The sequence below is a fragment of the Spermophilus citellus genome (assembly GCF_964194105.1).
Source record: "Spermophilus citellus genome assembly, chromosome: 9".
Taxonomy (NCBI): Eukaryota; Metazoa; Chordata; class Mammalia; order Rodentia; family Sciuridae; genus Spermophilus; species Spermophilus citellus.
In genome coordinates this window covers 96,680,223-96,693,246 of record NC_138191.1, presented here as the reverse complement: position 1 = coordinate 96,693,246, position 13,024 = coordinate 96,680,223, and the positions used below count along the sequence as shown (strand labels likewise).

The 13,024-nt window shown below is 50.4% G+C and overlaps 1 protein-coding gene across 5 annotated transcripts in view; it reads right to left on the bottom strand.

Annotated features, from left to right (window-relative positions):
* SSBP3 (single stranded DNA binding protein 3) overlaps positions 1 to 13,024 on the bottom strand; it is a 156,293-nt gene that overhangs the window by 24,800 nt on the left and 118,469 nt on the right. The gene's annotated exons all lie outside the window — the stretch shown is intronic.

Here is a 13,024-nt window from a genome sequence, read left to right as displayed (position 1 = left end):
ACACAGGAGCAAGGTCCAGACACAGTCTACCATCTGAGCATAGTTTGCCATGTTAAATACGTTGGTTGAGATGGGCTCAGAGGGTACAATGATGTGCAGACAAAAGCCACCTGGACCCAAATGCAAAGCGTGCACGTGCCGCTTGCAAGGGATGTGGGAAAGAATCAGGGGAGGTCCCTGCCCTTGAGGAGCTCACAGTCTGGGGGATCAGGACAAGGTAACTTGGTGACTTGAAGCAGGAATAATCATGGGTTAGGGAGAGGTCCAGGCCACGCCCACTGGGGGGAGTGCCACAGGGGCACTGATAGACAAGGACAGAGGCAGAAGGAACAAAGTGGCCCCATAGACTGAAACAATGGGGTAATGAAATAACAAACAAGTGCCCACTCAGTGTAAGCAGTGCTGGGTTCTTTCGTCTGTGAAATGGTCCTGTAAAGTGGAGTCTCTCATTCTAATTTTTACAGGTGAGGAAACAGTCTCAAGGGATAAAGGCACTTGGCCATGGCCACACAACTGGTAAGTGGCAGCACCACAATGAGAAGCTCAATGATCTAAGGCCTACCTTTACCCCTGCAGCCCAGGGTCAAGGAGACTGTGAGGGAGGGCTTGGAGACTCCTGACCGCTGGGTAGGTCAGTGGATTGAGGGTCTTTCCATACCAGTTGGTGGTGAGCCACCTGCAGCTTCAAGCTGACCCAGAGCCCTGGCTATGCTGACCTCCCTATACAGAAGAAATAGGGAGATAAATGCTCTTAAACAATGGGGTTGGTCAAATTGCAGGTTGCACCAATCAGTGGACGGTGAAATCGATTTAGTGGGTTGCAACCATTATTTTTTAAAAACCTGAAACTGGGTGGGGGAGGGGGAGTATTTTAAGGCAGGTATCTTAGGAGGGTGCCTGTCTTGGGTGGGAGGATCGCAAATTCAAAGCCAGTCTCAGCAACTTTGCAAGACTGTCTAAAAATAATTTAAGGGGGGTGGGGCGCTGGGGATGTGGCTCAGTGGTTAAGCGCCCTTGGGTTCAACCCCTGGTACCAGGGATTGAACTATTCTCTATTTTACGTGTATATGTAAGTATGTGAGTGTGAGTGTGAGTGTGAGTGTGAGTGTGTGTGTGTGTGTGAGAGAGAGAGACAAAGAGCTGTGAGAGAGTATTTTAGACTAGGACCCAATCCCAAGGAGTTTCCTACTATGAGAAAACTGACAGTGGGTCACAGTCTAAAAGTGTGAAGGACTTTCTGGCCCACCCAGGTGGCTCAGAGCTGGACACTGGTGCTGGGACAGGAGCCACACCCCAATGTACTTATCTCCACCCAGATATTGCCGTTAGCTTTGGAAGTTTTTTGAAAAAAGTTCAAAATCTGCATGGGGATGCAAGGGTAGTTTTAACTCCCAGTCTTCTTCCTCAAAGCTGGGCCACCAGGCTCTGCTTGCTAGGGGGACTCAGCCCAGTCCCAAGGAGGAGCAAAGCGCGGGCCAGTGGGTGGGTGTGGAGGCAGAAGAGGTGCGCAGAGCAAGATGCAGAGAACTGCACAGGAACCTGAGGGCACCACTGGCAACAGGCCTGGGAGCTTCTTGGCTGATCCAGGGGCTGCTCACTTCCGGAAAGCTCCGAGGAGCAGATGTTCCCCTACCTGCCACGCTACTAATTTCAACAAGTGTGTGTCTTTCTAGCGGCTGCCAGCAACGGCATGGTTTGTTACCATGAGCAATTTTCTTAATTAACAGACATTAATTAGCCATTTAGCAATTTTGCAAGCATTTGTTTAGCGGCTTTCCTAAACATGAATACCACTGTGATAATGGCACTGATTAGAGGGTCCCCTAATTAACAGTACAGGGAAGGAAAATTGAAATCACATAAATTAAAAAGGGAGGGGAAGTTAATGAAGGCGGGACATATTTGCACCTGCAAGTCTTTTGTACCATGAAACTTGGGTGTAATGTAAACAAAACAAGATAATTTGAAGCCAACACCCAAAAAAAGAAAAATAAAAAGAACGGAGGAGGATGGTTCAAGGGTGAGGTCCGGTTGCCAAGAGGGGGCAAAAGGCCTTCTATCAGTTCCTCAGCTCATGGCAATGTGGGAATGCCTCCTCCTTCACCATCCTCGCCTCTCTCTGGACACAGGGAGCGCTTTCACAAAGTGAGCAGCATGGCTCTGGGCAAGCCCCTTACAACCCTGTGCCACTCATCAAGGAAGGTCAGTAATGGTCGACTCCCTCATCTGACGTGCCCAAGAGCAGCTGGCGCTCACCTGGGGTCTGCAGAACAGCAGTCATCACGCCAAGCCAACGCATAAACCTGGGTCTGCTTCACTGCTGAGGAGGTCTGGGGACCCCCATCCTCACTTGCACCCCAAGAGGCCCCTGAGGTGCCTCCCTCAGAAGCTCCCTGTTGGACTTCTGACTGGTCCCCAAATGAGCTGGGGTGATAGTCTGATCAATAAAAACCTAAGCGGCAAGCTGTTCAGTGAGGCCCTGGGCTGCTGAACCTGGGGAGGAACAGTAGCTCAGAAGCTGGAGTTTGGAACACCTAAGACCAGGGAATCCTGGCTTAGGCCAACAGGTCACCAGACAGAAAATCACACCACAACCTTGACCAGGCTAATATGAAGTTCAGTACTTCCCTCCCCAGGACAGTTCAGCCACTGGCACTGCTGGGAGCTTGCAACAGACCAGGAGCCAGCAACCTACAACTTCCCAAAGGGCCACCCACATCTTCTGTGTCCCTACTACGTGCATTCGGGTTGTAGCTTTCTGTCACTACATTCTCTGTGCCTGGCCTGTGCCCTTGAGATTGTCTGCAGCATGGTAGCAGGACCCTGGCACAGCCAGGCACATCCTCAGGAGCAAACAGAGCTGTGCTCAGGGAAACATCTGCTTCTGTAAAGAAAATGATAGGCTTGTAGTCTATCTCCACTAGGAGGCAAGGGCTCTGCTGCCTTGAGTTTGATAGGCCACAAACAGGCAGACTTGTCTGGCTTCCCAGCCAGCCTTCTTGACAAGAGACCTATAGGTAAGCTTCGAGAAAAAGGACTTCACGGTCTTTTTGACCTGTTACCCATGCAGGCAAAATATTACATAGAAAATAGACCAAAACAAACCAACCAGATCATGCTGGAGGATTCTGATCTCTGTGCGGATAGGAACCTTTCACCCCTAACGTCTGGACAGATGGGGCAGGCAGGTGGAGAGGACTGTGGCAGAGGTGAGAGAAGGAGGGAGTCCCAAAGCTGCTCACACTGATCAGTTTTCCTATGTAGGATAACTTCCCCATAGGCCTTGTGGGAGTGCAGTTACTGAAAGCTTTTGAGGGACCCAAATATGTGTGTCTGGAAGCCAGCTTGGCTGGAACAAGCCTCTGGGCCCAGCTCCACTTTGATGGTCTCTCCACATGGACCTTGGGGGCTTTCTGTCAAAGGTACTACATAATTTTGGGCCAGATCATGGCCAAGCAGCCCTACTAGATAGAAGCTTAGGAGGGAACCACATCAGTCCAACAGCCATCTGTTTGCTGAGTGGCTCTAACAGGTTGTTATACCATCCTCCAATGTCCTTTATAGAAAAGAGGCCCAGGACAGAGGTGGGACTTGTCTAAGGCCAGAGAACTAGCTGGCAGCCAAGCCACATCTCCTAACTCCAGCCAGGGCTCTCTTCAAGGTAACATACCCCCACCCACATCTGGGTTCAAATCCTGCTCTGCTATTGACTGCCCTTCTGTCTTCTCATTGGTGAAAAAGGAACAATAATGACAATGGTAAGTGTGGACTTTGCCTATACCAGTTCACTTAATTCTGAGCTCCTCACAGTAAGTAAGGTCCGCCAATCTGACAGTCAAGGAATTGGATATGGAAGTGTTAGGACAGCAGAGTCACTAAATGATGGGGCCAGGGCTGGATGGAGAGGAGGGTCCTAGAGTAACCCAGATTCTGCTAGCCTAGGAGGGGTACCTCTGTGTCCTGTGTCAGGGCAGAGAGCAGACAAGAAGGACTCCTAGAGCCCCAGAGACTGGCAGGTACATGGAGACGGGAGGTTCTGACTTTGCAGGCATCCAGTCAGCCCCATGTGAGCTCACAGAGGCACATCAGACTTATCTTGGCCCTGAGGCACTCCCAGGCTGTTGGGAAGGATGAAAACCCAGTGACTGAACAAGCTTGAGTGGTGGCATAACCTGCCAGGCATTCCAGCAGAACGCTCCTGTTCAATTGCCATACTGGTAGACGGAGGCCAGGGCTGCAGAACACAGGCTCTGACCCTCCATGAGCTGGATGGGGGATGAGAATCAAGGAGCTGGGATGAGAACCAGGGCCACCAGACTGGTCAGAACTCCTTCTATCATGCCACGGTGTTGCTGTGGGGTGATGGCAGGGCTCCTGCAAGTCTCAGGAGACCCCAATGCAGGGAAATCTCTGCTCCCAAGTCTTGGGAAAGGAGACCTTTTCCTGTGCAGCCTTCACACTGCCCCAGCCCCTGTTAACGCATTTGCCATTCTGTCCCGGATGGCCCAAAGATCTCTGACTGCAAATACCTAATCTGGGTACCTCCTTTTAGTTCTTTTCTCTGTAATTTCAGTGCTGAGTACTGTTACATTTAGGAGCCTTGGACAGACACATGGGCAGGGCCTGGGGGCTCTCTTATGGATGTGACTGAGGGAAATGCTTAGTGGTTTCACAAAATCCTGCAGGGGAATGGTCAGTATAGTGAAAGGCCTTTCCCAGCATCCATGCAGTGGGGAGCAATGTTCCACAGCACAGCAGGAGCCCCCATTCCTCGTCACATTCTGGCTCTGCCCCATACTTCATCTGAAGCTATTCCTAAAGAGATTGTAGGCTGTAGCATAATGGGAGATCTTCGCAGTGACATGGGCCTGGGATATGGAAGTGTTAGGACAGCAAAGTCACTAAATGATGGGGCCACGACTGGGTGGAGGGGAAGGTCCTAGAGTAACCCAGCATTCTGCTAGCCTAGGAGAGGCACTTCTGTGTCCTGTGCCAGGGCAGAGAGCAGACAGGAAGGACTCCTAGAGCCCCAGAGACTGGCAGGTACATGGAGACAGTAGGTTCTACCTAGAACCTCCAGTACACGCAGTGAGTCCATTTCCCTAATGGTCCTGAGTCTTGGGCCTCTTAAGAGAAACAGGTCTGTTTTACAAATACTGTGGAGGTGTGATCCAGCTGGCATTGTGGGGTGAACAGAGGGCCTCAGTCTCCTATGGTGTCCTAGCCTCCAGCTCCTGGAGCCACTTACATGAAGGTAGGAGCTCAACCTGCCAGCCCCTGGCTTGGCTCAGGCTGCGAACATTCTCAGCCTTTCAAAGTCACACACCATCCTGTGAGTCTCCTCCTGATACCCTGCATTATCAAGGAGTGCTATGTGGGCCCTTCAAGGACAACAACTGTTCACCCCATCCAGGGGTACATCCAAGGCAGGGCCTAGACACAGCAGCAAGGCTCAGCTAGAGGTGGATCACACAGCCATGACAAGGAGCACATGGCCCAGTAAGTCGTGGGTAGGCCCCTTTAATACTTGTGGGTTCAAGGAACCAGAAAGATAAGTTAATACCAACAGGTTGGCCAAGCTGGCCCTCTAAGCTAAAGACTCACCAGGCTGTGCATACCTATAATCCCAGTATCTAGGGAGGATGAATCAGGAGGGTTGCCAAGTTCAAGGTCAACTTCAGCAATTTAGGGTCTAAGTTGCTTAGGGCCTTGCTATCTCAAAATAAAAAATGAAAGGGATAGGGGTGTGGTCCAGTGGTAAAATGTCTTTAGGTTAAATCCTCAGTACTGGAAAAATGAAAGACAAAAAAGGTCTAGGGGGTATCACTCAGTGGAAGAACACTCTGGGTTCAACCTAAACCCCCTAGTAACAAAAAAAAAAAAAAAAAAGAAAGAAAGAAAAAGAAAACTAAAGATAAGGAACTCTCTCACCCCCAGAGTCTTTAAGATTAAAAAAAAAGAGAGGGGGGAGGGGGAGAGAGAGAGAGAGAGAGAGAGAGAGAGAGAGAGAGAGAGAGAGAGAAAACGAATCTATGTGCTAAATTAAATATTCCCAAACTCACTGCTCCTTCATCAAACTCTGCCCAGCATTGCTCAAGACCACCTGCACCTGTCTGGAAATCACAGACTCACAGAGAAACAGCAGAGACTAAATTCCAGGCCTCCTGGGTAGGGAGGTGGGCCTGAGGGGAGCAGGCATGAAAATAGGCTGTGGCCTGAGGGGAGAGCCGGAAGCACTAGAGCTAGAGTCCTGGCCTTGGGCAGCTCATCCATAAAGAGGCAAGAAGTCCAGCTATATATTCCTCATAGTCCCAAGAGTCAGGAGAGTGCTTTGTGAACTGCAGAGCCTGTGCCATTACCATCTAGGTCAAAGCTACCTCTTGTCCTCACGGTAAGGCTACTGGGAAAAGGAGACTTCAAGTTTTAGGTTGCTAAGAGATAAAACACTCCACACATTCCCAACCCCCAGACTCCAGCAACTTAGGGTCTCACTAAACTGACAAGGCTGAAGAGGTGGGTTTGGGTTTAGATGGCCAGCAGCAGAATACAGTGGGTGTGTAGTATTGGTGGCTGGTATAATCTGCACATTGGGTGTGTCACTTTAATTGAGTGAATATAAAAATGATTATACACATGGCAAAAAGCATTTTATAGATAATCAAATGCTGACAGAAAAAGCTACAAGCCCACTCTGGAGAGGATTAAGGTATGCCTGTGAGCCACAGACATCCAATATCTGTTGGCATGGCTTTGACTCACCCACAGCCTCCTTGAGTGGGAGAATGACCGCTAGCGTAGCTCACTGGAGGAAAGGTTATTTTCCCATTTCAACTTGCACAAATGAACTTGGCATGGCTTGGAGAGGTGTCTTCCTACCCTGATTGAATGTGTCCCCTGGGAAGAGACATCGTTATATATGGGCACGTCTTGGGGGTACAGGCCAAAGTTGGGCCTGATGCTGCCAGCTCCAAGTCAGAGGAGGCCTGAATGTGTATACAGCCAGCATGGGTCTGGCACATGCATGGTCAGTCCTGAGGGGGCTGAGCTGGACAGTCCTCAGACAGCTCACCATCAGGCAAGGCTCCCTGGGATTCAGGAGAAGTCATCACTTAGAGGAAGCAGGACACATCATGTCTCCCCTTTGGGGTCACCTCTATGCAAATATTAGGAGTCCCCTTGCCACTGAGACCATTCCATGTAAGAATAGTGAGCAGCAGCTCACTGATCTGCCGGAATTAAACTCCAGCTGAACTCCCTCCTCCTGCCCACCTCTAAGAAGCCAGAATAGCACTGGGCAAATGACCAGGACACTGTGAATCTGGCTCCTTTCCCTATGTAACCCTGTGAAGACACCCCCAGGGGGCATTCAATAAAGGTTTTTCAATAGGTATGGGGCAGATCCTTGCCCCACAGAAGCACAGGATCAGTAGGCTAGATGGTTTTCCAAACAAAGGGAGGAAATAACAAATGAAAATACCAGCAGTGTCCAAGATCGACTACACACAGCTGCTGCCTCTTCCTCCAGCCCTTGACCTGTGCCTGTGCCATGACAGAGGGGGGACTGAGCCTCAGGAATATGTGCTCACTGGTTTAGACACAGAAGAGCCAGATCTCCCAAGCTTTGCAAGGCAGAAGGTCAGGCTCAGTAGCAGCACAAGGACCCCCAAGGCATGGCCATCATGCTGAGATACAGTAAACAAGGGGTAAAACCAGTCTGCCAGCAATTCTTATAAATAAAGTTGTATTTGGATACAGTCTCACTCATTTGTGTCAGCTGCCTTCATGCTCCAATGGCAGAGCTGAGCAGTTACAATGGAGATCAGGCATCTCATACAACCTGAAAGACCTACTAGTGACCATTCACTGAAAGTTCTTGCAGAACCCTGAGCCAGATAATGCTCTCGAGACTGAGAGGGGAAAAACTGGGGTCTTTTCTAATTCTCAAGGAAAAATCTAACAGTACTATACCTACTTTCTGATTTTAACCATGTGTCTCTCATAAGACAAAAAAACTGAAGTCCAGGGGCACTAAGGTATTACAAGAGCCAAGGTTTATCCCATTGAGGACAAACAAAATGAGCTCTGGCCCAGGGGTCAGCAAATCTGCATTTGGATTCTCCCCACAACATGCCACATGACCACTCATGAGCCTGATTTACTTGTCCACTACTGTTGAACAAATGATAGTTGATCATCTCAGCTGAACACTAGCATTCAGGTGCAGCCCACTCGCCCAAGATAGCTAACAATCAACCCAATTTCATCCTTGCCACCAGCCTGGGGAACAAGCCCTTCCTTCACTTGTCAACATAAATATTCCAGGGTCCTGACTCCCAGGTGGTGGTTGGGATGGGTCTGGGGAGAAGAAAGGTTAACTCTGGGGGACCACTAAACCCCAGAGACCTCCCTGCTAAAGACTGCGTGGACATGCACAAACTGGATGCCCTTTTCAAGGACAAAGGAAAATGCACCAGTACCTAGAACAAGTGGGCAGAACCCACTTCTACCTGGCAGTCAGGACATCCAACCACTAAGTATCAGTCCCTTGGGCTAATTATGTGCAAAGCTAAGACAGGACTAAGCATTCTGCCTTCCCCTAGAATCCCAGCCTGGTGGGCGAGATCCAGGTGTAAAGAACACTGCAGCAGCACCACAACAGAGGCAGATACCAGGTGCACTGGGCATCTTGGTGGGCAGGACTAATCATCAACATGTGAGAATAATCACATTTTATGCAGGACCATGAAGGAATGGAGAGGTGTCTAATCACAGAGGCATGGACAGAGATCCTGGGCCCAGAGGATGGAATCTACGTAGCCAGGAGAGGGCGATTCTGGAGGATCTTGTGTACAAGACGGTAATCTTGGGCTGGGATAGTCAGGCTGAGGAGGGAATATTAACTGTAAGGTCTCTCCCACTGTACGTGGGATGAGGAAACCCGTTAAAATTCATTTACAGGTGGCTCCTTCTATCCCACTTGAACACCATTAAGCCCATCCCAGCCCCTGACGGTCTGGCCAAAGGCCAGGGTTCATTTGCTCACTCACTGCTTCATCTCCCATGTCCACTTTCTCTAACACTGCTGGGGATTGAGACCCAGATGGTAAGTCCACTTCCCTAGACAGACTGCAGGGTCAAGATTCTTAGATCATTTCTATAACTCCAGAGCAAGATTTGTGGCATCAGGATTCTCGGGAATCCTAAAGTCACATCATCACATCAAATGATGCTTAGGTGAAATTCACTAATGACAGAACCCAGGGTAGGAGTTCATATAGGCAAAACCCACCCCACCATCAGAGAGCCATTCTCTTAACCTAAGAGGAACTTATTAATCAGATCCATAGGTTGGGCATATCTTTTTTGATCTTGGGGGCAAGATTTTTTAAGTCTTTTGAATAAAAATGACCTAAGAACTTAAGAGGCATCAAGAAGGGGAGGGGAGAATTCTGCAGCACATCAAAGAATCTACATTGTGGACTGACGGATGGACAAAGGCCTGGTCTGAGAGCAATAGCGCTGGCTCTTGCCCTGGAGACAAAGGGCTTGCCCAACATACGGGATGAGAACAGTAGGTCTAGACCACAATGAGGTCTCAGTGTCCTTACCAAGACTGTGGGCTTTATTCCTGTAATGAAGGGACAGTACAGATAGTAAGAGTACTTGGTGGAGGAGAACATGCCATCCACTGACCTGGAGTTAGCCCTGGCTGGAGTCTGAGCTGTGGACTATAAACACCTGAGGCTAGGGACTATTCTGCCTGCCAACCTTGGGGGCCCAGCAGGGCTAGGCAGAAGGCTGGTGGTCAACATGTGTGCTGAATAGATGAATGATTGAATGCTGGCCTTGGGGAAGGAGCCTTTGTGCAGAATTCAAAATTGCCTCCCCTTCTGACCACATTCCCAAATGTTGGTACAACTCATAGCTGGTGAAGCAGGTGGAGCTGCTCCTATTTTACTGGCTGAGAAAAATGAAACCCAAATGATGTGTAAATAAGCCAGGTGCGGTGGCCCTCTCCTGTAATCCCAACTATTCCCAAGGCTGAGGCAGAAAGATTTCAAGTTCACGGTCAGCCTGGGCAACTTAGTGAGAGAACTCCAGTGTAGGAGTTCATAGAAGCAAAGACCCAGCCCCCCAGATAGAGAGCAGTTCTCTATCAAGCTCACTTGGGCCTGCTAGAAACAGAGCCCAAGGCTCCTGGACATGCCAACTGCTTCCTGTCTCCATCTCCCCACAAGGGCTCCTCTTGGGTTGACCAGGAAACTAGAAGTCAGGGTAGCAAGGTCCAAGGAGGCAAGTCAGGGGGCCAGGATTAAGTGCAGTAGCATGTTAACAGGCCAAATGAAGTCTGGTGTTAAGTACGTGTTAAGTTTGTCAAACTGAAGGATTAACCACTAAAAAGTCAACAGATCTGGAGAATCCCCAAACCTCTCCCATATCAATGCCATTAAAGGCTGTGCTAAGCCCCTAAAACTCCCTTCTGGGAAGGGGAGAAAACAATGTGGTCCTTGCTCTTGGATAAGCTGTAAGACCTAGCTTCACCCTGGTTTCTAGTTCTCAAGGAAGGGAAGAAAGAAGGTAAACAAACAAACAACAACAACAACCCCCCTCCAACCAAACCAAAACAAAAACAGTCTTAGGGCACACAGCAATGACCCAAAAGATCCGGAAGCTAACAGGTACTGAGTGTTCAGCGGGCACCAGGCAGGACTTTATATGCATCATTTCACAGTATCCTTACAAGTGCCCTAAGGGGTCATAACTTGTCACCCCCAATTATTAGATGAAGCAACTGAAGTTCAGAGAGGTTAACTGAATTTCTCAGGGAAACCCATGTGCCCAGCCGGGCTGTGTGACCCCTGAGCTGTCAGGAAGGATGGACTGACTGCCTTCACAAAGAGTGAGGGAGGGGCAACCCAGACAGAGGAAGGAGACAAGTCGACAAATGTGTTGGGAGTGCCAGGTCCAGCTGCTGAGCTTCTGCCCACTGGTCGGCATGATCCTGAAGCCAGCCGGCCATCTTTCAGCAGCAGTAATAACCCATTACAGAACATGAATACACACTCATGCCTCCAGTCAGTCCTCCCACCATGACAGAAGAGAGCAGCAAGACAGACTCCTAACAGCACTGCTGAGGACACAGTGCCTCAGGAGCTGGGCAGCTGACCAGGTCACTCCACCAGGTAATGGTGGGGGTCCATCTTGTTCCAAAGCCCCTGTTCATGGCCACTCGTGGTATTCCTGACCCCAGCTGGACACTGCCTCCCTTTTGGTACTATGCAAAGCTGATGTGGTACCTCCTGGGGTAGAGAGCTCTTGGGGAGCATAGCACCACGCACAGAGCTGGCATTTCATGAAGGATGTGCTTGTCGCCAGTATTTCCAGCATCTTTCCCGTCCATTGAGGTTTTAGCAAGAAAGAGGAGCTTTTTCTGGGAGGGAGCTCAAAGGAACATGGATGAGCCTGGCCCAGAGGCTCTATTTACTCTAAGGCCTTCATTTGGAGAGGGAGCTTTTCATGGAGAAGTTGCTTGGGGAGTGAATTTAGGCAGAATAGGATATGAGCCTGACACTCACAGGGTGGACCCCTGCCATGTCCCCAGCACTCAGAACTGAATGCCTCACACCACACTAGATGCATGAGCAGCCTCTGATCCCTGTCCAGGGCTCCTGGCCCAGATTCTCCCAAAGGACAGTTTCCTTTGGCATGATCTGATTCAGGGGGTCCATCCTGATCTGGGTACTGCTGAGGCGTGTTATTACAGGATTGTGCTGGAATTCGCCTCCCAGAACCTCTTCTGCTACAAAGGTTAAGGAATTTGACCTTTCTTTCTTTTTTTAAAGGAGAAAAACCTCAGCATAATTTGCTGAGATGGGGTGGGGCAGAAGCAGGAGAGTCTACCCTGCCCTCCCTGCAGACACAAAACAAACCAAAAACAGAACAGCAGCCCCCCGCCCACACACACACCTCCTCACAGGCACCAACCTCTCCATGAGATGAAGGGGGAGCAGTGGCACAGCGCTGGGTGAACTGGCAGCAAGGCAGGGTGGCTCCCAGGCTCAGGGAGAAAACAATGTTAAAAGAAACCCAAGAGCATAAGCAGGTCCAGAGGGGAGAGGATAAAACAGTCCAAGCTCTTAATAAACGAAGAGGTGAGGCCACTGCTGACAGCAATCCTTCCAGAATCAGATCCATAAACGCCAGACTTGGCAATCGGTTTACAGTTGGAAGGGGAGGCCCAGAGAGCAGCAAGCAGCAGCAGCGAGACTCCCCCACCCCCACCCAGGGAGGAGAGAGACCTGGGGTAGGAGGGCGCGTGGGAGAGTCATGCTGGTGGAGCTGGTGCACAGCCCGCAGGGCTCCACGGTGTGGGCTGGCTCCGCATTAGGGGGCAGTCGAGGCTCACAGAGCCGCTGGGGGCTTTGTTACAGAGCAAATCTCCCAGGCACTGGCTGCTGAGGCATAGCTAACTGGGCGGCAGACATTGATTTATGTTCAACTTTCCATTTCATCAGTGAGAGCTAGGGCGATACATGTGGAGTACACGTTTTTTGGAGGAGGGAGAGGCAGCTCGAGTGTGCAGACACAAACATGTACACACGCGTGCACACTGGCACATGCACCCGTCAAGGCCACAACTTCTTTTTCCTCTTTGAGGGGAGGGTGGGGGCTGAGCCAGCCAGGCACATCAGGAATAACCTTTTGTCCACTGTTGCTAGGAGCCCTGGTGCTGGTCATCGGCCGATGGGCAGACGCTAGGCACCAGGCTGGCTGCGGGCGGGAGCACAGCCTGACCTTTGTGGAGGTGGTGCTGGCAAGGAAAGAAGGCTCTCTTCCCTCTCCTGCCGCAGGGCTCTGTGCACAGGCCAGGCGACTGTGGGGGCAGGGGTTGGTGTGTCAGGCCCAGTGTTTGGGAGTGGTCAACATTCCTCAGTGAACAGGGGGGCCAACTAAGGCCAGAGAGGGGAGGATGACTTCTCAAGGGCACGGTTCTTTGGCATCAGGGATAGACTCCAACAGGGTG